This window comes from Palaemon carinicauda, chromosome 19 (assembly GCF_036898095.1).
Source record: "Palaemon carinicauda isolate YSFRI2023 chromosome 19, ASM3689809v2, whole genome shotgun sequence".
NCBI lineage: Eukaryota > Metazoa > Arthropoda > Malacostraca > Decapoda > Palaemonidae > Palaemon > Palaemon carinicauda.
This window is the reverse complement of record NC_090743.1, coordinates 59,517,859-59,543,956: the sequence shown is the minus strand read 5'-3', so window position 1 is coordinate 59,543,956 and position 26,098 is coordinate 59,517,859. Positions and strand designations below refer to the sequence as shown.

General features: G+C 36.2%; 1 pseudogene; it reads right to left on the bottom strand.

Moving 5' to 3' along the window:
• LOC137658650 (fibrocystin-L-like) overlaps positions 1–26,098 on the bottom strand; it is a 145,801-nt pseudogene that overhangs the window by 60,369 nt on the left and 59,334 nt on the right.

The following is a 26,098-nucleotide window of genomic DNA, read 5'->3' as shown; positions in this document are numbered from 1 at the left end:
AAAACAGACATGTCATATAATAAACTATCAACAACATCAAAAACAAATATGTCATAAATAAACTATAAAAAGACTATGTCCGCCTGGTCAACAAAAAAGCATTTGCTCCAACTTTGAACTTTTGAAGTTCTACTGATTCAACCATAGGATTAGGAAGATCATTCCACAACTTGGTCACAGCTGGAATAAAACTTCTAGAGTACTGCGTAGTATTGAGCCTCGTGATGGAGAAGGCCTGGCTATTAGAATTAACTGCCTGCCTAGTATTACGAACAGGATAGAATTGTCCAGGGAGATCTGAATGTAAAGGATGGTCAGAGTTGTGAAAAATCTTATGCAACATGCATAATGAACTAATTGAACGACGGTGCCAGAGATTAATATCTAGATCAGGAATAAGAAATTTAATAGACCGTAAGTTTCTGTCCAACAAATTAAGATGAGAATCAGCAGCTGAAGACCAGACAGGAGAACAATACTCAAAACAAGGTAGAATGAAAGAATTGAAACACTTCTTCAGAATAGATTGATCACCGAAAATCTTGAAAGACTTTCTCAATAAGCCTATTTTTTGTGAAATTGAAGAAGACACAGACCTTATATGTTTCTCAAAAGTAAATTTACTGTCGAGAATCACACCTAAAATTTTGAAAGAGTCATACATATTTAAAGAAACATTATCAATACTGAGATCCGGATGTTGAGGAACCACCGTCCTTGACCTACTTACAATCATACTTTGAGTTTTGTTAGGATTCAACTTCATACCCCATAATTTGCACCATGCACTAATTCTAGCTAAATCTCTATTAAGGGATTCACCAACCCTAGATCTACATTCAGGGGATGGAATTGATGCAAAGAGAGTAGCATCATCTGCATATGCAACAAGCTTGTTTTCTAGGCCAAACCACATGTCATGTGTATATAGTATAAAAAGTAATGGGCCAAGAACACTACCCTGTGGAACACCGGATATCACATTCCTATAATCACTATGGTGCCCATCAACAACAACTCTTTGAGATCTATTACTTAAAAAATCAATAATAATGCTAAGAAACGACCCACCCACTCCCAACTGTTTCAGTTTGAAAACAAGGGCCTCATGATTAACACGGTCAAAGGCAGCACTAAAATCAAGGCCAGTCATACGAACTTCCCGACCACAATCAAGGGATTTCTGTACAGCATTGGAGATTGTAAGAAGGGCATCACATGCTCCAAGGCCTTTACGAAAACCAAATTGCAAACTAGGGAGTAGATGATTACCTTGAGCAAACCTATTAAGACGTTTTGCCAGAAGACGTTCAAAAACTTTAGATAATATGGGAGTTATGGAAATTGGGCGGTAATCAGTGGGACTTGAGCTACCACAAACACATTTACATAGAGGAGTAACATTACCAATTCTCCAACTAGTGCTAAAAGCTCCTCTTCTTGCTAACTTGCACAAAATAACAGATAACTTTGGAGCTAAGAAATCTGCTGTCTTTATAAAAAACAAAGGAAAAATACCATTTGGGTCTACACCTCCATAAGCATCAAGGTCCATCAACAGAGCTTTAATCTCACGAGATCGAAAAGCTAAACTAGTTAGTTTAGCCTCAGGAAAACAGGAATGAGGAAGTTCAAGTTTTTCATTACTCTGTTTACTGTCAAAAACATCAGCCAAAAGGGTTGCCTTTTCCTTTGGACAGTGAGTGAATGAGCCATCTGGTTTAAGTAAAGGAGGAACTGTTGCATCTACACCAAAGAGTGCAGATTTAAGGGTAGACCACCATTTATGTTCCTGAGTTGTACCAGAAAGTGTTTCTTTTATGGTTAAATTGTACTCCTTTTCAGTTGAGGCATAAACTCTCTGAGCAAAAGCTCGAAGCCGAGTATAGTTGTTCCAGGTCAAATCTGATCTGTTACCCTTCCAAAGTTGATAGGCCTCCTGCTTCTCCAAAAAAGCACGTCTACAATCATCATTGAACCACGGTTTGTCCTTCACTCGGTACCTTAGCACACGAGAAGGGATACGCCTATCAATTATGTTGACTAGATTCTCATTCAAAGGGACAACAGGATCTACACTATTATATAATTGTGACCAATTCAAGCACAAAAGATCATGTAAAATCCCATTCCAGTCTGCTTGGGATTTCATATAAATTTTACAAGAATATGATATATCAGGGACAGGCTGCTCAGTCTTCACTAATAATGAAATCAAGGCATGATCAGATGTCCCGACTGGAGAACCAACCTTACCAGTTATAACGCCAGGGGAGTCAGTGTATACGAGGTCCAAGCAATTACCAGACCTGTGAGTAGCTTCATTTATGATTTGCTCACAGCCTGATTCCGAGGCAAAGTCTAAAGCTCTTAAGCCATGGCGATCGGTAGGAGAGATAGAACTTAACCACTCCCTATGGTGAGCATTAAAATCACCAACAAAGACAAAAGAAGCCTTTCTATCATCTTCTTGTATCTTAGCCATAATGGTAAGAAGACAATCGAAGATAGAATCATCCATGTCTGGATTCCGGTAGATCGAACATAAATAAAAGTTGTTATGCCTGCCACAAACTGAAAGAGGTGAGGGGATTAATGATGAAGCAATAAGCGATGTATATATATATATAAAGAACCAATTAATTCATCGCAAAGGATACCAAAAGGAACAAACTAGAACCAACTTACATCATCGTTCAGGAGTAGGGATGACAGCTCGTAGCAGAGCGTGCATGACTCCGGGAACCATACCATGTAGGGGGCTTGTCCCGGTTCCCGAGAGAAGGATATGGCGCAATGTGCATGAGAACGGCATAGGTCATGGCCCAGGGGATCATTAAAAGCAGCGGGGCGGCCCTTGGCAGCGCAGCGGACCTTCTGTAAAAGAAAGGAGACATAAGTCTGGATGTTCCTTGAGACTCTTGTCAGTGAACAGATGAATCAATAGAAATAGATAACATTAACCCTGGATAGGTACGCTCCTCGGACACCCCTTTAAGGGTATACTCGGACGCCCGCGACCCCGACGCCAAAAAAAATTCTTGAAAAATCAGTTTTTACAGTAACCTCCTTTTTTCTTTTGCCAAAAAAACTTCAATGAATGCTTAAAACAACTGTAAAGATAAATACTACTCATCTGCAGAAAAACTATTTATTATAAATATTTTAAAAAATTAAGTAGAAAAAAAAGACCTTACATAAAAATTCATAAAAAAAGTCTATACATATATACACAAATCCTTTTAGGAATTGATTCTTGAATGTTTAGGACACATCTTGATGTATTTTGGATGAAGTCAGACCCATGGAGGTGAAGATCTGAAATGAGAAAAAAAAGGGTAACTTTTTTTGGCCAAAAAAATTTGTCCAAATTTCATGAATTTTTTTGGGTACCCAAATGAAATAGGAAGTGGCTAATTTTTTTAGGGAATAAACATATGTTATCCTAAAATAGAAATATGTAAAAAAAATCTTCATTATTTTGTAAATTACATTTATATCAGGGGCCATATCTAAAGGTAATTTTTTGAGTACTTAGAAATTTCGTAAAAAAATACATATATTTAATATATAATATGATATTTATGCAGGTAAAAATATACCAAAATATCACAAATTCTATAGGGAACAAGAATATATATAGATAGGGCAACTTACGCTTCGGATATGTCCACAAAATGGCCGCCAACCACACTGACTCAGACTCCCTAATCTGCCACTTGAAATGTAGGAAGGGTATGTCAATTTCAAGGTGTTATTTACTAATCTAATTATTCTTGGATATGCATAAAAATTGTATGGTGGGTTGCTGGATAATTTTCGATTATTTTACGACTATAAAATTAAAATTCTGACCCCAAAAAAAAATTTTGAAGGGAAATAAAATCGAAAAAAAAAGTAAAACAATATAATATTTTAGCTAAAAAAATTTGATGATATTCAATCAAAAAAGAAGTAAAAAAAAATTTTCCGACAAATAAACATCTAGAGGAATCATTACTCTGTGATAGTTCCTTAGTACGTAGTAATTTAGAAAGAAATGGGAAAAAACGAAAAAGTGGCAATCGCAGGAAAATCGAACACATACCTATATATACGCCATATCTGGCTAAAAATAAAGATAGGCATGGGTAGCCAGATCATCTAGAAACACTTTCCAACACTATAAAAATACAAGTTTTGCGACACTACTTGCCAATTCCTTACGGTAACATGACTAAGCAAAAAAATGCAAAACAAATAAAAAGGGGCACTCGCTGAAAAATGGCCAACATTCTAATATACGGCCTTTCAGAAAAAAAAAATTTCAGCCACGTACTAGGCAAACCATCAAGGCACATTTTCCGACAAATAAACATCTAAATGAATCATTACTCTGTGATAGTTCCTTAGTACGTAGTAATTTTGAAAGAAATGGGAAAAACGAAAAAATGGCAATCACCGGAAAATTGAACACATACCTATATATACGCCATATCTGGCTAAAAAAAAGATAGGCATGGGTAGCCAGATCATCTAGAAACACTTTCCAACACTATAAAAATATAAGTTTTGCGACACTACTTGCCAATTCCTTACGGTAACATGACTAAGTAAAAAAATGAAAAACAAATAAAAAGGGGCACTCTCGGAAAAATGGCCAACATTTTATTATACGCATTTCAGAAAAAAAAATTTCAGCCACGTGCTAGGCAAACCATCAAGGCACTTTTTCCGACAAATAAACATCTAAATGAATCATTACTCTGTGATAGTTCCTTAGTACGTAGTAATTTTGAAAGAAATAGGAAAAAACGAAAAAATGGCAATCACAGGAAAATCGAACACATACCTATATATACGCTATATCTGGCTAAAAAAAAATAGGCATGGGTAGCCAGATCATCTAGAAACACTTTCCAACACTATAAAAATATAAGTTTTGCGACACTACTTGCCAATTCCTTACGGTAACATGACTAAGCAAAAAAATGCAAAACAAATAAAAAGGGGCACTCGCGGAAAAATGCCCAACATTCTAATATACGGCATCTCAGATAAAAAAAAAGACATGCACGTGTTAGCCCAACCATCAAGGCACACTTTCTAACACATAAACATGAAAAAAAATCAATAATATACGGCAATTCCTTACTACGTAGTAAATTTTTACAAATATTGAAAAGAAACAGAAATTGGCAACCGCAGTTAAATACCCAATATACCAATAACTACGTCGTATCTGACAAAAACAAAGTCACGCATGGGTAGCCAGATCATCTAGACACACTTTCCGACACTAAAAAAGCAAAAGTTTTACGACACTATTTGGCAATATCTTACGGAAAAATGACTTGGCAAAAAAATGAAAAAAAATTAAAAAGGGGCACTCGCGGTAAAAGGCCCAACATTCTAATATACGGCATCTCAGATAAAAAAAAAAGACATGCACGTGTTAGCCCAACCATCAAGGCACACTTTCTAACACATAAACATGGAAAAAAAATCAATTATATACGACAATTCCTTACTACGTAGTAAATTTTTACAAATATTGTAAAAAAACAGAAATTGGCAACCACAGTTAAATACCCAATATACCAATAACTACGTCGTATCTGGCAAAAACAAAGTCACGCATGGGTAGCCAGATCATCTAGACACACTTTCCAACACTAAAAAAGCAAAAGTTTTACGACACTATTTGGCAATATCTTACGGAAAAATGACTTGGCAAAAAAATGAAAAAAAATGAAAAAGGGGCACTCGTGGTAAAATGGTCCTCGTGGTGATGAACGACATTTAAACTAAAAAAAAAATCATGCACATGGTAGCCAAACAATCCACCAAGACTTTCCACAACTGATAACCTATACAAGTTGCACCATTCTACGACAATTTCATAATACGTAATAACTTTGATAATTATGCAAATTACCTTAGAAGGGTAAACTCGGTCGCGCTCGACCCCGATGCGTCTCAGAAATCGGGGAAGGAGTACAGCTACAGCAATGCACATCTGGACACTTCTAGAGCGTGTAGGCGAGACACCTACTGCAGGTCGATCACCCACAAATTCAGTCACGGGGGTGAGTCACGTGAGAAAAACCTGTTTTTTTTTTTTACGCTCGGGGTCGCGAACGACCCACCATACCGTTCCAGGGTTAATTATGTGTGCTTAATATGGTTCGATAATTGTTAGCTAGAGCTACAAATTAATATACTAAAATCCAGTAACCACGTAACATGTAACTATAAACCTCATCGGTAAAATAATGTTAACCCCGGTTCTGAACGTCTGAGTGATCTCCGGTGACACCGAAGATCCGGTGACAAAGGTCCGTAATAATGAAATCGTAAACATTAGCGGAAAGATAATGTTAACCTCAATGCTGAACGACTGTGTGATCTCCGGTGAAGCCGGAGATCCAGTGAAAAAAGGACCGTAATAATGAAATTGTGATTAATCATGAAAAAGGTTCGTGTGCATAAGGCCAAAGCCGGAGTCTGAGTGCCGGGTTTCACCGTCGCACTCCAATATCTGACTAGTTCCCAACCCAATGAAGAGAACGGAACTACGGGTGGAGGCATAAAGCGATCCCAAAATAATGACTCATACACTAACGGAACCTATTAATAATGCTAGCTATATTAACAGTAACCACATCAATAAAACGTAAATACCATCAAACGTAATATCATAAACCCGGAGAAGAAGAGGAGGCAGGGATAACTCGTGATCGTATAAAAAGGAAAACGGGAAATCCACCTCTCCTTACTCGAGATTAAGAAAGAAAACGAGAGAAAGGGTAACTCGTAACTGTAGTAACAGAAACCGAGAACTCCATGCTCACGCTCTCATGGTTACATTATAAAGAACCAAAAGCACACAATAATATGATATAAGAATAATGATAAAATTGTAATAACCAAGAACGAAGAATAACGACAGCGTAACAAATAAATATAAAGATATAGTTTAAAACGACCACCTTCCCAAGGCGTGTACTTAAACTATAACAAAGGCAAGAACATTATTCTTCGTTCGTCCAAATTGGACTTGCTAGCAAAAAAATACCATAGTAAAAACAATAATAAAATAATGATAATAGTAATGGTCATAAAACTTAAGTGATATAACCTAGATGACAGAGTACCAGATGGGCAATATTAACTTGAAATACTAGCGAAGCGAACAAAGCCAACATGGCTGCTGACACCGAGGAAGGCCAAGCCGCTCCCAAAATTAAAATCCACATTACTGGAAAGAGAACAAATGCCCGGTACTGAAAAAAGCTGTCAAAACAAACTATGGTACTTAACATTGGTAAAGGTAAAGTAGCAGCGTCAGTCATGATGAATTAACGACAAACACGGGAAAAAACACCGAGAGCACAAACAATACGACTATGCGGGCAAGTCCAAAACAGAAGGATGTCCTATAGGGCGCGCGTGTTAGGTGTCGGTGGCGTGGTCTAACTGTGTTCTCTAGGGCCTGTTACGGCCCTTCCCTTTGATGAAGGAATTATCTAAATGGAAGACAGCTTGTGAATAGTGGTTTTCACACGCCCCTGTTGTATACACGACACCCACAAGGTGCTCGCGCGAGGGTAGTAACCTCTGCATTCCATGCTTTTATCTTTCTCTGGTATATTTGGAAGATTTATATCAGAAAAGTGTAAAGAAGGACTTCTATATATAGATATAGATATATATATATATATATATATATATATATATATATATATATATATATATATATACATATATATATATATATATATATATATATATATATATATATATATATATATATATATATATATATATATATATATATACATATATATATATATATATATATATATATATATATATATATATATATATATATATACATATATATATATATATATATATATATATATATATATATATATATATATATATATATATACAGTATATATATACAGTATATATATATATATATATATATATATATATATATATATATATATATATATATATAGCTAGATAGATAGATATAGATAAATATGAATATAGATATAGATATAGATATAGATATATATATGTATATATATAGATATATATGTATATATATATGTGTGTGTGTGTGTCTGTGTGTGTGTGTGTCTGTGTGTGTGTGTCAGTGTCTCTGAAAAGAGAAATCAATTGTCTAAACTTCATTCCAAATATGAATAGTACCTTCCATAAGAATGAGCAGTGTTGTTAGTAAACTCGCCCATGGGAGCATTGTTTTGGCAATAGGAGTTTGTTGCAGATGGTCCAGAAGGATTACGTTCCAACCTATACCAGTAGCCGAAGTGGGTGCCACCAGCAGCGGCATTGTGGCGAACAATGTTATTTGGATTAACAACCTGAAAATAAGGTCAACTACTTTAATGAACTATGGGTTGATGTGAAATAAGTTATGTATCTATCTAAGATCAAAACTGATAATAGCACATATGTAAAGGTCACCGCTGCTTTATAAACCTTACAGGATATCAACTAGTATGGAAAAATCATGTCTTAAAGGACATGATTTGTAATGGACATACAACTATCTTATCAAACCTAAAAAGTGACTAAGAATCTACAGAAACTACGAAAGAAGTAATCAGGTAATTCAAAAGAAAAATATTCTCACCCAATATGATGACGGGGTTACATCAACATTCAACAGTGAGGATGACGACCTGGTCCCAACAGCAAGGTTGTATTGGATAACATTATACTGTTCAATACCATCTTCAGTGAAAATAGCATGACCCATGTTATCATATACAACGTTTCTCTCTATGGTCAAATAGTCTGCTGCGTGGATAGTCACAGCTCGGTTATATGTCCGATGCACAGCGCAGCCTCTAACATAGGATGTGTTCATGTTACCAACTAAATGGAAGTGAAGAGGATATCTACCCAAACTAAAGGCCTGTTATGAAGCAAACATATATGGACATTAGTTACTTTTCATTACTGAACATTTATTCACTAATTCTTTAGAAACAAGCTACAGTTATGTGAACTAGTTTAATCAAGCATCCACGGTAAAGAGTACTAATCAGTGAGAAATGGTAAGAAATAAGAAGACATAATATCTGATACTCCCATATCTAGTGCTCTTCTGACTAAGAGCTCTGTAGTGTACCACATGTTTATCACACACGCTCGTATACTGTAATGGTATTTCTGTTTTTTGTATATTATTATTATTACTTGCTAAGCTACAACCCTAGTTGGAAAAGCAAAATGCTATAATCCCAGGGGTCCCAACAGGGAAAATAGCCCAGTGAGGAAAGGAAAAAAGGAAACAAGGAAATATAAAACATTTTAAGAACAGAAATAACATTAAAATAAATATTTCCTATATAAACTATAAAAATTCTAACAAAACAAGAAGAGAAATTAGATAGAACAGTGTGCCCGAGCGTACCCTCAAGCAAGAGAACTCTAACCCAAGACAGTGGAAGACCATGGTGCAGAGGCTGTCGTTATCGCTCTCCCTTCCCACTGATAACCTATTTATGCTTGTATTTTTTCAGCATCATTGTGTTTCAATTTTTGTGCCATTCTTGACTGGAAGGGGTTGAATATATATATTCATACTCCGTCTAAATAGAGTTAAGTGCATTTGACTCGTCTCTCAGTCACCTCCTAAGGGCTCGCTTGCACAATAGCACCCCTTTTCAAAAACTCAAAGTCCACCTCTTTGTTGCACACACGGCTTATACACGAATCTTGAACTTTTGTTCAGATTACCAGTAGTCTCATAAACTTGTCCACCATCTAATACCATTGATGCTCTTATCCTAATACCATTTCAGCTCCATAAAATAATTGAAATAACCTATTTCCTCTAAGATCAGCCCATCCTCATTATACAACACTCTACCCATCTCCCAATTTGCCCTTCTCAAACATGATTTTATGATCTGAATACAGTGAAAATAATAAATGACTAAAATAAATAAGTAAAGAATGCTGTATTTAGTATAACCAGCTACCCAAAGTCATAAAGGATTTTCCTTTCCACTAGAAAATACAAGATGACTATGTTTCCTTCCGTACCTGTCCAGCCTCAGTAACCTCAATGTATGAAAAGCGTCCAGCGACCAAATCTTGGTTAGGATATTTACTGAAGATCATGACGGTGGCACCAAACTGATCACTACCAATTTCTTCACCAAATCTTCCGTTGTAACAAGACTGTGTTTCAAACTGGCCTGTAATGCAGTTGCAAAAGATGTATATAGCTCGTCTCACATTCATAGTGGAGTATCAGATGCAGGTAGAGACTTCCGTACATATTTCTTTGTTTCAACAGGGATAAAACTATGGTCATAATATATTAACATTAGATTGTTTTAGTAACTTCATTTGTGCAGAAATAACAAATACCTTTTTTTCTAATATTCTTCAAGGAAAATATTTTATGTTAATTGTAAATTTCTGTAGGCTAAAACTAGAATAGCTATATTCAATATGGGTGTAACTCAGCCTTGAAAAAAAAGTTTTTAATCAAAGGATAGTAATTAATTATTATATTGCAAAACTTAAATAAGTTTCCTCAATTTTAAATGACATCACCAAGAATTTCATAAGTTCATCACATGCCTTTTTTTTTTTTTTTTTTTTAAACAAAGCCATACTTTTGTGAGGCATTTACGGATGGACTAATCATTTTTAGCATTCACTCTCAGATTAAGACAGGAACTAAGTTTATAGGAAATAAGTATCATTCTTCCTCTTTGCCCAATTTCTATAAGCTATGAAAAATTAGCCCGACTGCACCATTACACCAATGCTGTGTTAAAGGTACCAGCCTGGGGGTTGGTTGTTTTAATGAATCTTCCTCTCTATTTTAAGTTTTTGCCCTCTTTTCCTTTTATTCCTTTATCTCTAAACCCTGTACCCACACAATCAACCAATTATAGGCTGATATAGGCCAAGTATAATATTTAAGGAACTTTCTAAATTTCTTGTAATAAATGATCCCTTCTACATAAGCTCCCGTACAAGCAATCCTGAACACTCTGACACACCTGGATTCCACTCTTCGTCGCATGCGTCAATGATTTCAGTGAAATCCGTGTTGATACTTCCCCGGACCTTGACATTGCGAGTCAAGAGACCAACTTCAGCACGCGTTTCAATAGTTCGTCCTCCAAGGGTCTGTTCGATTGATACGTGTTCATATTGCAAAGCCTCTGTGAGCGTGACAGTCAGTCCGTCGGCGGATACGGAAGCTATGGTTCGTTTTTCGTTCTCATTTACCATGAATCTGAGAATGAGTTCAATCAGCTTCAATTAAAAATCCAAAGGATAAAAACAAGCCTTAATCTTTCTGAATAATGCTATTCCCCATCAAAGTATCGATTAATGGATTACGTTTTAATAAGAATAAAAACAATAGCAAAGAGATCTCCTGTTCTATCTTATACTAAGAAAACAACCATGGGCAAAGTTTTATCAAATCTTAAGAGACAGAAAGATATCAATATACAACTTTAAATAAAACGGACTTCAGATTGAGGAAAAAGCTATCCTGAATTTACATTAACTCGATGGATATTTGAGTGGCAAGAACTTTTTATTTCTCCCCTGATTTCTCTTACCATCATCATCTTTACTGTTATTGGCTTTATCATTGATACCATGAACATTAAACGATAAGAGGCAGATATTCTCTAAGAACTATCTAAAACACCAAGAAATTCCTTAGGAACCTTCCTCAAATATTAATTACTCAATAGTCCAGCGTAAGTGAATAACTGTCTGATTAATTTTGGCAACCCTTCCTCCTTACCTGTGTTCTGTGGTGGCTATAATAATCTCATCCCCGGCTTTCCAAGTAACAGGCAGCTTGAGAGTGATTTCTGTGACTCCGGGATTAGCAGTGGCAGCCAAGTGAGTCCACGTGATGGGAACGTGAGCACCATGAAGATCCAGGGTTCCGTTGCGTACGGCCAATACCTGACACAGACCAGAGGTAAAAGGTACAAACACTTACTTGTAATAGATCATATGTAAATAGGAATTTTACTATTAATGCCTGACGAAAATCAATGATAGTAAAGGCTGTAAAAAATTGCAGCCTATACTGAACATTAGGTAAATAAGAATTGCAAGTCACAGGGGCTAAAAAATATACTTGATTTTACCAGTTTATCGAGATGGAATATAATGGTAGGGATGTGAAAATATACACTGTACAGCAGAAAATTAAGGTTCTTTAAGAGTAAAGATATCATCTAGCCTACACACCATATATAGGATATCTTTCCAGAAAAATATCAACTCATATGAAGAGAAAATCTCAAGCATGAGTAGGCCTACTGAATTAACACGTCTGTTAAAACGTCAGAATGATTAAATACAGTACATTAATATTTAGTTGTGAACATTATTCTTTGAAAACTCTCACTGAATATACAATACCTTTGCACCGTAAAGTGGCAGTTCAATATCCTGATGCGTACCGTGGAGTTCAATAACGGCATTGTTCATGAATGGTTCGTCTTCAGACCCAATGCTTAGTGAGCCACCATCCACAATCAGTATGTATTTTGAACGTAATATAAGCTCAGTCGAAGCCTCATCATCGAAAACTAAATGACCTCCTGGTTGAAAAAAAAAATATCAAAAGGCTTAGATTCTTGATTATTCACCAGAGATAAATGCTATAAATATTTATGACTATAGGCTTATCTCAGAGAGTAATACGAGAGAAAATTTCAAATAGGCTAACACTGTATCCATGGAATGATTACATTTTACATTTCTTTAATTGATAAACAAACATCATAAGATCATTGTCTGATGTAAATCACATACCTTGAATTATAATGGCCCCCATCACTTCTGAGGACTCGTCAAAGAGAACTGTCTGCCCCTCTTTGATCACGACCAGTTGCCCCTCAGTTGGCACAGCATTTCCTCCCCAGGTAAAAACAGAACTCCATCGGTCAATGTAGAAGAACTCTGCATTTTCATCCTGCATAATAAATAATTGTGCATACGAATTATCAATGTCTTTATAAGAAGAAAATAATAAAACTTGCACATACCGTACCTCAAAATCACAGGAGACTTACGGTATATTGTTACCAATAACAGGGACATACAACATAGGCTCCATAACTTTCATAAATAGGCATCTTAATATTACTTATCAATTACTTAACTCAGAGAAATGACATACTAGAAATGAGAGTATGCCACATATCACTAGGAAAGTGATTAGTGGGTCTGTACAGAAACGCTGAGTTTTAATGAAAAGTCAAATAAATGACTGTATCATACCCGTTACGGTACAAAACATGAAAAGCGCCAAAGAAAGAATTGCATTTTATCTGTGCATCTTACCGTAACAGCTAATCCTAGACCTGGTGAAGAGACTTCGACTGGGAAGGTACCAGGACCGGCATGAGGCTCTGTATCACATACGATCTCAGTGGAACTCTCAGAGGAAACAATGCAGGGTGATCCATTAATGGAGACTTCATTTCCGCTGACCCTGATGATGAGTGTATCATTTTGTATGGTGTTCTAAATGCAGTTCTTACAAACAAACCTCAACAAAGCCTTATAAAGATATAAAGAAATATACTGTACTTCAAATCTATTGCCACATTTCAGAACTTCTGTTATGAAAATTCTCCCCACAGTCTAAACCATGGTTTGACAATATTTGAACCGGAGATGAAGATTACTTTTGTGTACTTTTAATGGTTAATAGCTGTTTCTTATAGATATCGCTAAGACGAATCTCTATCGATAAAATAGAAATTCTGTTGACTTACGAGAAACCGGTTCCTGTGATTGTCAGGGTGGTACCGCCAGCTGTTCCTCCCCTCTTTGGTGAAACTGAAGTGACGGTAGGGGTCAGGCTTGAGTCATAGGTGAAGCTAGAGGTCAACATTGATGTGGTTAGGTCAGGATTGGTCACTTCCACATCACAAGGTACACTGGTTCCACCACCTAAAAGAAATCATTGTATTAGCAATAAAAGAATCGTTGAAAATAACAGAAACTGACAAAAGAATTCATAAGAATGAAAAATGATGTAGTGTTCCGGCTGGAATAGCCTGTGAAGCGGCGTTAGCTTTCTCGGTAAAAATTACATAAGAATCGATCATTGAATATTATGTTAAGCTCCTTGTACAATTTTTCTGTAGGGACCACAAGCACATACACATATGCACAAAGATTCCCTTATATATATATATATATATATATATATATATATATATATATATATATATATATATATATATATATATATATATATATATATATATATATATATATAAATGTATGTATGTACGTTTGACAAATATTTGAATATATATAAATATTTATATATGCACACACACACACACACACACACACATATATATATATATATATATATATATATATATATATATATATATATTTATATATATATATATATATACAGTATATACATATTTATGTATATATATATATATATATATATATATATATATATATATATATATATATATATATAGTATGTGTGTTGGTTTCCTTTTCAGTAGTTTATCGAGAGAAAAAATATAAAAAGGCAATTTAAAAGTTAAATATTATTTAAAATTCATTTCTGAAAAAATAGATATAAACAAAAGATAACATACGCATTTGTATTTTATATTTTGAAGAATTTTTTTTAGTAAGCACTGCAAGAATTCTTGGATATGATCAACTATAATCACCAGTTCCTGCCAGCCATCACCTCCAATCTTGCCCCCTAGAGCAAGCCATAAGACCTAAAGTGGGATCCCCTTCATAAAGCGACCTTATGTAATGCAAAGAATGCCCTATCAACCACTGCTCCTCTCCGTTTTCCCATGCCACATGCTCCTCTCCATCTCTCCACCAATGCCAGCGACATCACTATTGTTGCAGTACTCGAGCAGGTGGTTAACACTTGCCCTGTCCACTGGCCTTCTTCAGTAGGAAACTATCCAAGGCGGAATCTAGCTACTCTACCTTCGACCAGGAATTGCTGGTGGTGCATTTGGCTGTTCGTCACTTTCACCACTTCATAGAAGGTTCACACTTCGACATTCTCACGGACCACATGCCTCTAATGCACGCCTTCACTCAACAGTCCGACATCTGGTCCACCAGTCAACGCTGCCATCTGTCCGCCGAGTCTGAATACAATTGTACCCTTCAACACGTCCCTGGGAAAATGCATCCTGTTGCTGAGGCTCTGTCAACAAACACATTGGCTACCATTCACCTGGGACTGGATTACAATGCCTTGTCAGAGCCCCAACAAAGAGATTCAGAGTACCAAGAATGTAGGGCAAGACAACATCCTCAACAATTCCAATGCCACCCTCCTCAGTGATGTCAGTACTGGTGGACCACAGCCATGGATATTGGACCCCATGCACTGTCAGGTGTTTGATTTCATTCATGGACTTTTGCATCCATCGTGCTAATCTACTGACAAGGGTTGTATCTGCACAAAGACTTCAAGCCAAACTTCAAAAGTACATCGACGCACAGATTCAGGAAAGGGCACCTTCCCTCAACCTCAGCATCGTTTCCCCCATATTCCATTGACGTAGTAGGTCCTCTACCCACATCACAAGGACACCGTTACCTGTTTACCATCATTGACCACTTCATTCGTTGGCTTGAAGCTATCCCCATGCAAACTGCAACGTCGTCCTCATGTACATCTGCCTTACTCTCAGGGTGGATAGCAAGATTTGGTATTCATGTACATATTAGTTCTGACAGAGGTACCACTTTTATCTCTAAATTGTGGACATCATTAGTGAATCTCCTGGGCATTACTCTAAATTATGCAACCACCTATAACCCTGCAACCCATAAAATGGTTGAACGTTTTCATAGCCCCCTCAAAGCAGCTTTGATGTCTTGATGCAATGACTCAAACTGGTTTACTTGGCTTCCTGGGACCTTAAGGAACTATGGACCACTCCTAAAGATGCCCTGGATGTCTCAGCACCTCTAATGTGGTATGGTGACCAGTTGGTCATCCTTGCCAAATTTTTTCCATTGGCAACCTCATCTGACAATCTCCAGCACCTACATTATGTTGTGGGAGAATTTACTCCATGCTGCCAGACTTGCAAGCCCCCAGCAAAGTAACACATACCGACAGATTTGCACAAGGCATCACACGTTTCCTGCACAACAACACTAGCAAGCCACTGCTAATGTCCCCTTACTGGATCCTTTCCTCATGAGAGGCCAACTCGATTACCATTCGTGGCAAAGCAGACTGGGTATCTATTGATTGCCTTAAACCTGCATATATCCTACAAGATGACCGGCCTACAGTGCACCTCTCAAGAGCAGGCCACCCTATTTCACATGCATGTCCTTTTTAGGGGGTGAGCCATGTACCACACGTTTCACACATGCTCATAGACTGTAATAGTATTTCATATTTTTTTGTATATCTCACTCTTCCCACCCTGCACATCAATGATAGAACCTGTGGAAACTTTCCTTTTTCATGAATTGTCTGGTTTGAATTTTTGTGATGTTTTTGCTCACAAGTACTTGTATATAGGCTCCTTGACAGTTTAATACAGTTCAGTTGCATTCCTCTAGCCCCTCCATTATAACCTAATAGCTCACTTGCACAATATATTGCCTTACATTATGACAACTAAATTAATTAGAATTCATTAATGAGCATAACTTGCTTAGACCTAGAAGGGACCATGAAGTGAGTAACACTAAGGTCATAAACTAATTATCACAATGTACAGTATTCTTCTTGGATGCTAAAGAGAAATAATTGGTCCAAAATACTCTAATTAAACCAGATTGATCTAAGATAATATCAAGATCATTTGAAAAATAATGCACTACTATCCTTATCCTGATTCATTTTAGCTGACTAGTGGTAAATACATTAGGCAAAATGAACATATGTACAAGAAATTGAGATGATCCCTAGAGATAAAGAAAGAGAGTTTTAAGAAGTATGATAAGGATTCCTACTCACCTGTGTAAGGAGGAGCAACGCATTCAATAGACGATGAAGTACTACTGACAGGAGAGCAAGGGTTTCCACAAACAGTGACTTCAGAGCCTCCACTTGGATCAAAGCCTTGTCCGGATATGGTGATCTGAGCACCACCAAAACTTCCTAAAATTTAAAAGTACCTTTGTCATACTTTATGATGAAACTCAGAAACGTTCTTTTTCTCCGTAATTCTTCTATCACTATCCTTGAAGAGCAAGGTATTGAAACTATATAAAGAATAAGTGATAAAATCTACTACTTAACTGCTTAACTGGTCTTGGAATACTGTAAATATATAATGACAAGGCCACTTTATACTGACCATAATTCCAATAAGCACCTCATTCATATAACTCCAAACATAGAACCTAAAAGCAAATTAGATACAAGGGAAGGTTATGGTTCCTTTCTTGATTTTAAAAATGTCATGAAAAGTAAGACAAATCCAAATTTACAACTACTCATTAATACATAATATATTATAAAGCTCAGTTTTTGTCTCAAATCTGTAATTCCCATCGAAAGATCTTCCAGGTTTTTGCTCACCTGAGCTGGGAGAGACGCTTGTAATTGAGAAACTGTAGGACACAACAATGTCACTGTTTGAATCACCATACTGTGCATCTCGAACCACCACTGAATGTGAACCACCATAAATCTCAGGACTCTGTCATGAATGAAGATATGATTACTAATAATGCTTTGCAGATGATTTCATCGATAATATAGTTTAGGATTAGGTATCAATAATAAGATTTAAACTCAAATGGAATTAACGTATAGGAAATATATTGAAAGTTTGGTTTTATGGTTCATATCCAACTTAATGAAACCTCAAATATGAAAGAAAATGACGTTCAAAACTTTCTTGTACTCTAACAGAAAATATGGGAACTTTTCTAATCATCATCTCTTAGCAAGGTATCCTTCGGTTTAGAGAAGGATTTCTTATGCTGGACAATTCTTCTGAACACTAACCGTGCAATCAATGGAAGTGTCACTGGCAGAAACAATAGTGCATTCTGCTCCAGAGATCATTACTGTTGGGTCTGTTGAGGACGATTTAAAACCTGATCCTGTGAGTGTCAAAGTAGTTCCTGCCACGATACCAGTGTCTGGACTGTACAAGTGAAATTACAGGAAATGATTTAGTATACAGTTTTCATTACAACTTTTAGTCACTAAGACTCAACAAACTGATCATGATTTATTTTCAGCTAAAAAAAAAAAAAAATAATCATAAGTGATCTGTAGTTTGAGCTTGATAAATCAAAACATAGATTTTCTCACCTAACACTTGTCAATACTGGAGTTACTGTCGAGGCATAAGTAAAGTCAGTTGAGGATGTAATAGAAACAGAAGAAGAAGTAACTACCACTGAAACAGAGCCAGCAGCATGAGCAGGCACTCTGCAACTAAGACTTTCTGAAGCCACACTCTCAAGAGGACAATCAGTACCATCTAATGCAACACTGACATCTCCAGGAGTAAATCCAGATCCACTTATGGTAAGATGAGCTCCACCATTGGTGCTGCCTTGAATAGGATTGATACCACTAATAACTGGTAAAATGGTAAAAGAGGATATGCTTGACTCAGCTGCTCCTACACCTGCAACATTCACATCAATGATGTAAGTATTCGCTGGAACGCCAGAAGCAGTACACGAAATGGTTGTGCTAGTAACTGAAGTGACAGTGCAGGTGTATGTTGTGGTCCCTGGGCTAGTTTGCCTCTTGGCCCTATGAATGTGTTCTTCGTGAACTGCCTGAAGTTTTTGTACATACTGAGAATTGCTTCCAGCAACCTTCCATGCTCCGAGCCTCACACTTTCTTCAAATGTCTTAGCATTAGTATTAGTAAACATGCCCCAGAATCCAGTTTCTGCCTCGGGTAGATCAAAGAGATCGGAACTGATCTTTGGGCGGCGAGCACTGCGAGAAGTTTCTGCCTCTTCATCATAACCATACATCTCATCATCATCATCAAAAGTGGTCTGATATCTGATCTCTCTCCTTTTGGTTTCTACAGGGGTATCCTCATCAACACTTCTCCTGCGTCTACCTGAAGCTACAGTTATAGTTACAGTAACTTCAGAAGGAGATGTACCGAAAGAGGATCCAGTGATTGTGATTGCTTCACCAGAAACATCAACAGCAGACACTGTTGGAGTTGCTGCTGCACTGAAGGTGTAAGTAGATGATACTAAATCGCTGAATGCTGGTATCTGTAATGAATATCCTGTGTAAGAATGTGCTTTAAAATGGGAGTTATAAGATGATTCATCTCACCTAAATTGAATTTGTTTGATAATAAATTAATTCACCTAACCATATCGTAGTGATAAAAGGTTACTGCTAAAAATCAAACATATGCATCTACATGAGAAAGTTTCAAATACGTCACCTTACAGCTTAATAAACGAAGTTTGAATTATGCACACTAAAACGTGAACAAGATATTTCAGAAATCTAGAGAATATTGAATCAGACTGTTGGCCCTTTTTATATGTACTAAATCCATATGAATTCATAGGTAATAGATTCAATTCAACACTGAAAAAAAAATTATACTTACATTGAAAGCAGAAACATAGACACTTAATGTGACTGTGGACTCAGATGTAGGCGAGGTAGTGCAGGTGATAGTTGTGGCACTCAGACTCTCTTTAGCACAATTGCCGAACCCAGTGACACTGATACTTGGTCATCAAATGCTACAAGACCAGTGCCTGTAAAAATGTTGAAGCATTGAGGAGTCTGGTGTGAAAATTTCTTTTCACTTGAGATAACTAACTAGATTTTAAAAGGAATGGTGACTTACAAGTAAGCGCAATAAATGAACGTAAATGTAAAATAGGAATAATTGAATTCAATTTATTATTAAGAAGGTATCTGTGCTAGTTCAATATTGGAAATTAACTTAATGATAACATTAATCATGACAATTTCCATCATTAGTACTATTACTATTAAAACTCATTATCGTTATGAAAACTGGGAATACATAACATAGATATTAGAAATCCTGAAACAATATCAAATTACTTAATGAAGGGATTAATATTTCACCTATTGCTCTGTAGGGGAAGTAAATCCAATCGATTCTTGCAATGATGAAGAATTACATTATAAGAGTAAAGTAATTACAATATGAGAGAGAATGAAGAAACAATCAATATAAATTATCTGATAAGATCTAATTAAAACAAATCTCGAGAAGAAAAAGATACAATACCTGAAATAATAATCAAAGTTCCTCCAGCTACTGAACCCTCTGTTGGTGTGAAGGCACTCACCACTGGCACTACAGTAACTTGCCCCTCATTTATGTAGTCACTCACACTAACAATGGCACGCCCTCTGAAGTAAAAGAAGGGTGCTATTATAAGTAATGTGAAGAAGATTACATCTATTCCATGGACCAGAATAAACATGAGTACTGTAAAAGAGATCAGATACTGTGACTAACTGCCACTGTCAAAGAGAAGTCTTCAAGATGGAGCTTGGTTTCTCTTACCTGTTAGCAATAGTTACAGCTACTGGGAATGCTTTCAGGGAGACAACATTGTTCTCGTCATCCAAATCACATGTTATGGAGGTGTCAGACGAGGCAGTCACAGTGCAGGATGCTAGGCCTATCTTCACGGAACTTTGGCATGTTGATGTGCCAAAACCAGTCCCTGAGATGGTAAGAGTTACTCCAGTTCGAACTTGGATGCCTCTGCAAAGAATTGGAGATTCCTTGAGTGAAAAACAAATCTATTCCAGTTAGATTCTATCTTATTCGTTTGAACAAAGATATTGTTCTCTCCTTTCCATTAGATAAAGCGAATCAAATCCATAAATTTCTCTAAGATTTCACTAGTTTCAGCCCTTGATATAAATATGTAATTGTGATAAGGCAAAGAATCAATAATGATCCTAATGTCAACAAATTACATTTTGATCTCTCATAATCAGTATTTAAAAGACAAATTCTCTTACTGTAGCCCAGGAACACTTTCTACAGCACTTGCAGAGATTCCAGTGACTGTGGGTGTCATGCAGAGATCACTGATGAAGTACAAGTTGTCTGTATCGGGTACAGAAGGAGCAGTTGAGCTACATCCATCAATAGGGTCAGTGATGAGGGACGGGCAACCGTCTACTGATACAGGTGGATCTGGAATGAGAAATTTATCAAATCAATATAAGAAACAAAATATTTTTCTAATCTTCTGCAAATCTAAGGAAGAAATGTTTGGAAATAGGGAACAACGGGCTTCAGGTATACATCATTAAAGTATGTAAGAATAATTTCAAGCAAGACATTTTCCTTATTTTTGCAATTAATGGATAAATAATTCTGAGATTCTACTCATATGGGCAGGCACTTGGGTCGGGATTGCCATTCAAGCACCATATGTTTGTAATGTAAGCAAAACCTCAGCAGGAATTGGTTACACATCATTAAAGTATGTAAGTATAATATCAAGCAAGAAGTTTTCCTTATTTTTGCAATTAATGGATAAATGAATGTATTAGATTCTACTCATATGAGCAGGCACTTGGGTCAGGATTTCCATCCCAGCACCATATGTTTGTAATGTAAACAAAACTACAACTGGAATCATACCTGTCTGAAGCTAAAATGCAAAATGGGAAATGAAAAGGAACCCCTTCGTTAAAAAAGAAAGATGCAGTACATAATACAATTAGCATAAAATTGGGAGAAAATCAGTATATTGTACTCAAATTACTTACTTGCACCAAGAGGATCATACTCGGCTTCAATTTCATTGAGTTCAACAGTTATCTTGTTAACTGACTGTGCTGGTTTGACAACATTTATCTGACCTAACATAACAACAGCGTCTTCATCATCTGTTAGTGGGTGACCAGCAAAGTAGTAGGTGCCAGCATGAGGAAAATCTACAGTGAATAATCCTGGAGAGACAAAGAAAAATATGTTACTGAGCTGCACCTTAGATTGCAGTTTACTGCAATGCAAGTAGAGAAACATAAATCAGGACACTTAAAAGTCAAATGAAATGGCATCATAACATTAGCTCAAGTCAGATGAAATGGTGCCATAAGATTTTTCAAACTACAATGATGCTATCATATAAAAACAATCAGTTCTAGAAAAACTGACTAATGTATTTCAGTAGAGGCTCTTATTGAAGAGGAATAATTCGTGATGATTAATAGAACATACTGCAAATGAAAAGGATGTTTAATTTAATTAGGGTAGTCTCCACCTTACAAGGGTGATTTTTGCCAATTTTTTTTTCTTTGCTAAAAGTCTTCCTTTTGCCTATCAGAAGGCCCTGATATGTGTAGAATTCATCTCCAGCCTCTATAATGCCCCCTATGGTCATCAACGCCCCCCTTATGTTAATAGTAAAAATAAGAAATATCATTAGTAATTGTCTAATTTTTATAGTTTACCTCTTAAAAATTGTTCAAAGTCGTTTTCTAATATCAGTGTCACCAAAGAAAATGAGCTTAGGGGTGACTATGATTTTATATCCAATATTTCTGTCATCAGACAAAAATCGTAATTTCTCGTTTTTTCTTTTTCGGGAGAGGGGTGTATTTCTTTGCTTGTCCTGCTCTTATGCCTTAAGTAATATAATATTTAGATGTTTTAGGCTATCAAGTGACATAATACCTACAAAAACTCAGAAGGTTTTTTCCCTAAATCGAGATTTTAATTTTTGGTGAATATTTATTTCTAGGTTTCCCACCATCATCGGCTTGGCTTTCACTAAAGTTATTGCTCGTTTTTTTTTCTTGCTGTGTGCTTATTTACTGTTCGATTTTGATAAAACTTTGTGTGCTTGTTCCAGGTGGATAAAAAAACATGCCTATAGAACGAAATTTCAATTCAAGACAGTAGTTTCGCACCGATCACCAAATAACATTAAGTCACTGGCAGCGATTTTCACATTTTTATTCATAAAATCCTTTATTTTCCCTGTAGGATGATAAAACTTACAGAGGATATGCCTTATTATAGTGCTAATGATGCCTGAAAATTTCATTAGCGTGTCTTGATTAGTGTATTTTTGGGAAATATTTTTTACGATTGGCACCCATTCAAGGTGGAGCCTACCCTCATGATTTAAATACACTAACTATACTAAGTACATTTTTATTGAGTGAGATAATTACGACCTCGTATATTGTATCATGGCTCTGTCCCTCATGAATGGAAAAAAATCCAGTTGCCCTCACACAGAGTATCATGAAAATTACAGCGCTAGTTTGTAAGTAACTTCATATAGGTCCTAATATCTATAGAATAACCAGTAAGTACACCCCAGCCCTGCAGATATAAACAACAATGCTTTAGATTATCTGAGAGCTCACCAGCTGATGTTGAAGCACCAGAGTTAAATCCAGAGCCATCATATGTCTTGTCTGTGGCCCCAGTTGTCTGGAAGACGCTGTAGAGAGATTGAGAGAGTGGGTCTGGTTTGGTCCAATTCCAGGTAATGCTGTCACCCTCTATGATGGTCAGAACTTTTGGAGACCAGGCAAATCCTGTTCCATAACCTAACACAAGAGAATAGTAGTGTTGTTAAATCTGTTAATAAAATGGTTAGAATTATGTCAAGTATAACCCTGCATAAACATCAAGTCCCTGAAATAATCTAACTCCCATAACTGTAAAAAGGTTATTCTATTAACCAGTCATTGAAGAATCTCCGGTAATTCAAATATCATAGTCTATGAAACACTTATACAGTTAAGTGACTTCAGGAAATGAAGGTGCTGTATTCCACAGACTTTTTGTATCAATTAGAGACACTTACCTGGATATATACCCATGTTGGTGACATCATGATTAACTGAAACCAGTCGAGTGATGCAGGTAATCTGAACGTCATTGCATTCCAGAACATCGCATACCATTTTCTCACCAACTTCTACATCGAGGAGAGAGCAATCCGTGCCAAAGCCTTCACCATCGATAACCAAGATCGTGCCACCAAACACAGATCCCGTGGCTGCGGATGACCCGGTCACTTTAAAGGTGTATGTCACGGATGCTGAGCCACTGAGGAAGAACAGAGATACAGTAGATGTGGTCAATGTTAATATACTGTCAGTAGTTGAAATAAGGCCTAGTTGGTCAATTAACTTCCTAGTGATAACCTTGATTGTAGATTAAAGAACAGTTCTCATTTGTTTTTGCTTGAAGTTATCACAATTGCTTTTAAGTTCAGGGTTTAATTCTTAACATTATTAGATACTTGAATTACTAATGGATAATATAATTAGATAATACATAAATAGCATTTTTTGTGGATGTAAATGTTTTATAATTCTTTCGTGTTGTTTTACACGTCTTCTAACAATTTATGCTATCCATTTCTCAAAGAGGGTACTAACTTCTGAACTATCAAGTATTTGAAATTCATCCAAAATAGTTTAACAACTGGCAAGAGCACAAATATATTTCTTATAACGTGATAAGAAACTTGAAAGTTATTATTGATTTTCATTTATACTTTTAACCAGTTTTTACTATCTTAGCAGCTTACCAAAGACACTACCAGACGGAATTGGAAATCTAAACCAGTGCGCAAAGGTTAAAACGTCCTGCTGCTCTTCACTAAATGTTAATGGCACCATATTATTACTTTTAAATGACCCATCACATTGCAATTTCATCAGCCTTTTCTCATTTGCCTACCTGGCAAAGCCCTGACTTCCCGTGTAAACAGAGACAGCATGCACTCCAGGGTTATTTGATGGTAAAGTGCAGGTAATAAGGGTGTCGGTCCAGCTTACAGGTGCACACGCCTCCGATCCAACCTAATGAGAAAGATGGCTAATGAGTAAGTTCAGAGTATTATAGAAAGCTGTATAATCAACTTAGTTTCTCATCTTAAATCCTCTATCTATTTCTAGTTTCCGTAATTTTGGTGACATCGCAACCATTTTTTTTTTCACTTTTTATTTTCCTATTTTGGTTTGGGTTAAGTAATGGTATTAATTTGCCATTTTTTTACTCTAAAATAAAATTTGGAAGGAAAAACTTTAAATTCATTAAATGAATAAAAACAAACTGACATTAATAAGACAAATTCTTTAGGTGAGATTCTCCTACACATAAAGACTTCTGAATGTAAACTTACATTGACATAGCCACTTGTTCCATCACCAAAGCCAGTACCAGTGATGCTAAGCTCACTCCCTCCTGAAGGAAAAGTAAAAATTATAGAGAATTGATTGTAGGATAATGAATAAACTTAATAGACCATATACATAGTAAGGTAAAGGAAACAGCCTAAGACTACTACATCCCTTGATAATATTTTCTTACCCAAATTTAGAACACTATTAATATTTAGAAATACCTTAATAATCAGGAACAATGCTAAGTCGGATTTGATCCTGGTCAACTTCACTAAAATATTGAGTAATGAAATTATTAAGTACTAACATGGGGAATGGGGGGGGGGGTTTATTATAGAGCTAACACTACAAATCTTAATCAATAATAAACATAATAACATACTAATTACCTAGAACGCTAGATGTTGTGGGTGAAACTAGGGTGATTGATGCCGAAAGCGCAGCATCGTAAGTAAAGCCACTAGTAAGGGAGGCTGTCTGGCCCCCAATGTTGACAGCCACATCAACCAAGCCTGCACTCTGAAATGTTTGAAAGAAATCCATTGCATACCCAGTAATATGAAAGATTCTGTGGGCCTTTACATATTGCGATGGGTTCACCTCTTAAGCTTGTTAAACACAATCAAGATTTTTTTCTGCATAATTGGAGTTTATACCTGAAGGGGTCTTCTATGAAAAAACAGCCATATCCACAATATGAAAGACCTTGTAAACTGTTATATTCTATGATGGGTTCAACTCTCAAGCTTGTTCAACACAATTAAGAATCTTTGTTTTCAGCATAATTGAAATTTATATCAGTAGGTGTCATCTATGAAAAACAGCCACATCCAGTAATAATAAAGACCTTGTAAGTTGTTACATTTTATAATGGATTAACCCCTGACGCTCTTTAAACCCAATCAAGATTATATGAGTAAG